The sequence below is a fragment of the Eumetopias jubatus genome, unplaced genomic scaffold (assembly GCF_037043125.1).
Source record: "Eumetopias jubatus isolate StellerSeaLion01/CBP00866 unplaced genomic scaffold, mEumJub1_p1.0 scaffold_2, whole genome shotgun sequence".
NCBI lineage: Eukaryota > Metazoa > Chordata > Mammalia > Carnivora > Otariidae > Eumetopias > Eumetopias jubatus.
In genome coordinates this window covers 198,169,469-198,173,950 of record NW_028274808.1, presented here as the reverse complement: position 1 = coordinate 198,173,950, position 4,482 = coordinate 198,169,469, and the positions used below count along the sequence as shown (strand labels likewise).

The 4,482-nt window shown below is 51.9% G+C and overlaps 1 pseudogene; it reads left to right on the top strand.

The window, feature by feature from the left end:
* LOC114198366 (large ribosomal subunit protein eL18 pseudogene) lies at positions 1-554 on the top strand (annotated as a pseudogene).
* Positions 555-4,482: the final 3,928 nt, after the last annotated feature.

The window sequence follows — 4,482 nt, the reverse complement described above, 5'->3', positions numbered from 1 at the left end:
ATGGGAGACGACATCGGCCGCAAGGGAAAGGTTAGGTGCAAGGAGCCCAAGAACCAGGACATCTACCTGAGACTGTTGGTCAAGCTGAGCAGGTTTCTGGCCAAACTAACTCCACGTTTAACCAAGTTGTGTTGAAGAGGGTGTTCGTGAGTCGCACCAATGGTGGCCTCTGGCCCTTTCCCAGATGACAGGGAAGATGAAGCTCTTCCTAGCCAAGGGGAGAAACAGCTATAGTTGTAGGGACAGTAACCGATGAGGTGCGTGTCCGAAAGGTGCCCAAACGGAAGGCATGCACGATGCGCGTGGGCGGCCATCCCAGAGCTGCGTCCTTAAACCTGGGGGCAAGATTCTGGCCTTCGAAGTTGGCCCTGGAGTCTCCCAAGGGCTGTGGCACCATCTTGCTCTCTGGTCCACGCAAGGGCTGAGAATGATTCAGGCCTTTCGGCAAAGTCCCAGGAATCCTGCGCAGCCACACCAAATCCTACGTGAGATCCAAGGGCTAGAAGTTCGGGAGCACCAGAGGTGGCCCAGCCAGCCTCCGCTACAAAAACTAACCCCAGGGGCCCCTGGGTGGCTCAGTCGTTAAGCGTCTGCCTTCAGCTCAGGTCATGATCCCAGGGTCCTGGGATCGAGCCCCGCGTCGGGCTCCCTGCTCCGCAGGAAGCCTGCTTCTCCCTCTCCCACTCCCCCTGCTTGTGTTCCCTCTCTCGCTGTGTCTCTCTCTGTCAAATAAATAAATAAAATCTTAAAAAAAAAAAAAAAACTAACCCCAGATCCTAGCTTGTTATTAAAAGAATTTGGGATGCAAATTAAAATTAAAAAAAAAAAAAAAAGGAGCTGAGTTGTTTAAAGAGGAAGGAGGGCAGGGTTTGCTTGGCGTGTGCTGTGTAACTTCCCCTTTTGTTTTCCCACCAGACCTCCCATAAAGCATGTGAGCTTGAAAACGCTTTTGGAATCCAATGTGACTTTGGGGGGCATGCAAAGTGGGCTTCCACCCCCCCCACCTCCTCAGTCTGTACTCATGTCAGCGGCCAGAGTGGTCTGATTTTGGACCTCATTGGATCATGTCTCCCTCCTTCCCTAAACCTTCCGGTAAACAGGCTCCTTCTGACCTGCTCTCACAGACCTCCAAGCCTCCTACAGTAGCCACATGGGCTTTTGCTCTTCCCCAAGTCTGCCCAGTCAGCCTCAGGGCCTTTGCACCCGAATTGCCTCCACCTGTCATACTCTTCCCCCACACACCTATGTGGTTATTTCCTCACTGGGTTCAAGGTGGGTCAGAAGTTATGAATATTCATTTCCTGGGACTGCGGTAACAAAGTACCACAAACGGGGCGGGGGGGGGGGGGGGGAGGGGGGGTGGCTTAAGACAACAGAAATTTATTCTCTCACAGTTCCAGAGGCAGGAAGTCTGAAATCAAGGTGTCAGCAGAACCACATTCCCTCTGAAGCCTCTAAGGGAGAATTCTTTGTCTCTTCCAGTTTCTGCTGGTTCCAGACTTTCCTTGGCTTGTGGCCACATCACTCCAATCTCTCTGCCCCCGTGGTCACTGGGGCATTCACGTGGCCTTCTCTGGGTGTTTGTCTTCTTTTCTTATAAGGACACTATTTGGGTTGCTCAGTTGGTTAAGCGCCTGCCTTCGGCTTAGGTCATGGTCCCAGGGTCCCTGCTTGTGCACTCTCTCCCTCTCCCTCTCTCTCTCTCTCCCTCTCTGACAAATAAACACATAAAATCTGTTTTTTTTTTTTTAAAGGACACTATTCATCAGAATTAAGACCCACCTGGATAAATCCAGAATGAATTCATCTCAAGATCTTTCACTTAATTACATCGGCAAAGACCTTTTTCCAGATAGAGTCACATTCGGAGATTCTTGGTGGACATATCTTTTTTTTTTTTTTTTAAGATTTTGTTTGTTTATTTGACACAGAGAAAGAGAGAGAAAGAGCACAAGCAGGGGGAGCAGCAGACAGAGGGAGAAGCAGACTCCCTGCTGAGCAGTGAGCTCGATGTGGGACTCCATCCCAGGACCCTGGGATCATGACCTGCATTGAAGGCAGGCGCTTAACCAACTGAGCCACCCAGGCGCCCCTGGACATATCTTTTGGGTCCACTGTGCAATCCATTGTATTATGTCCCTAGTAATCTTCCATGGTCATAAATAGCACAACCCCTGTGTTACCTGGGTTTTCTTCTTAGCACTAAGCATCACATGCTTCCTTGCATAATTATTTCTCTCTGGCTCTCTGCCCTGCTCTAACCGTAAGTCCCAGGAGTGCAGGCAGGGCTCTGTCTGCATTGTGCACTGCTGTATCCCCAGCCCCTAAAACCAGGCCTCACACACAGCAGGTGCTCAAATAAGGATTTGTTGAACGACCAAATAAAGATCAGAGGATGCCAAAGATTTACAGCTCCGTTTGGGTCATTCCTAAGAATTGTTACTAACAGCTCATGATGCTATAGTGTTTACAGGGAAAATGAATATAATTGATACTTATTAAAATGGACATTAATGTTTATATGCCATAATTATGTCATAGTCTGATGACAATGCTTAAGTATCCTTGGAGGAAGCTAGCATCTTCCAGAAAGAAGTGAGCAGGTACATCAGGTATGCTCATGGCACAGAGGTAAGTGGCTTTGCTTCTCAGAGCCAACATGGAAAAGTTGGACTGGGTGACTCGGCCGCTTGGCAGTTGCATAGCCTTGGGCAAAGTTCCTTTCCTGGGGCGCCTGGGTGGCGCGGTCGGTTGAGCTTCTGACTCTTGGTATCAGCTCGGGTGGTGATCTCAGGACCATGAACTCAGGGTCGTGAGATCAACCCTGCATCGGGCTCTGTGCTGAGCCCAGAGTCTGCTTGGGTTTCTCTTTCCCTCTGCCCCTCCCCCCCCAAATAAATACATTAAAAAAAGAAAGAAAGAAATTCTTTTCTTGCTAAGGCCCTTTTTTAAAATTAATTTTATTTATTTATTTGAGAGATAGAGCACTAGTTGGGGGGATCGGCAAGCAGAGGGAGAAGCAGACTCCTCGCCAAGCAGGGAGGCCAATGAGGGGCTCGATCCCAGGACCCTGGGATCATGACCTGAGCTAAAGGCAGATGCTTTACCGACTGAACCACCCCTTTTGGCTCAGGCCAGGAGAATCCATGGCAGGAACGCCACCTGCCCTGCCTCTCCTGACCAGAAGCACCGTCTCTACTGCCTCTCCAGAGCTTGGGACTTCCACAGCTGAGCGGCATCCCCCTGGAGGTAAGTGGAGAGGATCTGGGTCCAGCCCTCACCTTGAGCAGGAACTCTGCTCACCCTTAGCCATCATTTGCTGTGGCAGAAAGAAGGTCCCCAAAAGCATGACAGCCGGGATAGTGCTTCTAACGGGGGGAGATTTTGGAGGTTGGGGCTCAGGCTCCACATGGGGATGCTGGGGTCCCAGAAGACGATTCTCTACTCAGAGGGGTGGGCAGCCAATGTAAGTGAAGGGGTTTTGGCAGGAGCCGAACAGAGCAAATTCAGCAAATTCGTCCTTCACACCCCATTCCCCTGATACACTATGATCCGGCAATATGGAGAGGAACAAGAAAGAAAACCCATGCCATCGAGCTTCTGCTCTGTCCCTACATCACCTCGCTGCATTCTCAAAAGTACTCCCATTCATTGTGCAAACGGGTAAACCGAGGCCCAGGGAAGTGAGTCACCTGAAGAAGGGTCACCCAGCGTACGAAGCTCCGGGCGAGTCTTGCCTTTCAACACCACACCCGGCATAGTTAGTGCCTCTGCTGTGGGTCCTCCGGCCTTCAAACCTGGGGCGCTTCTCAGCTCTGATGAACTCATTCGTCCTCCCAAGTCCAGCTCATGTGTCTTCTTCTCTGGGCAAATCTCCCGAGAGGTGCCCTACCGTCCCCGTCTCCGGCCGCCCCCCCACCTGGCACTGCAATGCGTTAGCTGCCCTGTCTGTCGTCCCCACAAGTCTCTTTATCTCCAGCCCCTCTGGCCCAGCTGATAGTCTGTGCTCCGCAGGACCTTGTGGAACCAGGCTCCAGGCCTGGCCCAAATGCCACCTCCTCCAGGGTGCCCTTCTGGGGCCCGTGAAGGAAGAGTGAAGCCTTCCTCTCTACCAGGAATTCCATTGACCTGCCTCTGAAAAACCCTACCCAACTAGCAGTCTGCCCTTCTTCACAGGATCTATTCCTGTTTGTTTGCTTGTCTGTTGCCTGTCCTCCCTAAGACGATGTCGGGACCCGGCGCAGAACAGAGCTTGGTGCACAGAAGTTGCTCAAGGAAGAAGACCATTCCCAGCGCCCAGCAAGGGTCCCTGGTCAGGGAGGGCCCTCAGGCCTGTTGGAGCCCTAAGAACGAACCTGGGCCTCCCAATCTCTCCCCTCCCCAGACCTTCGAGCTGGAAGGGCCCAGGTGCCCTCCCAACCTAACCCGCATGTAGGAGTGGAGACACAAAGCCCAGAGAAGGTGAGTGGTGTGCCCAGGCTC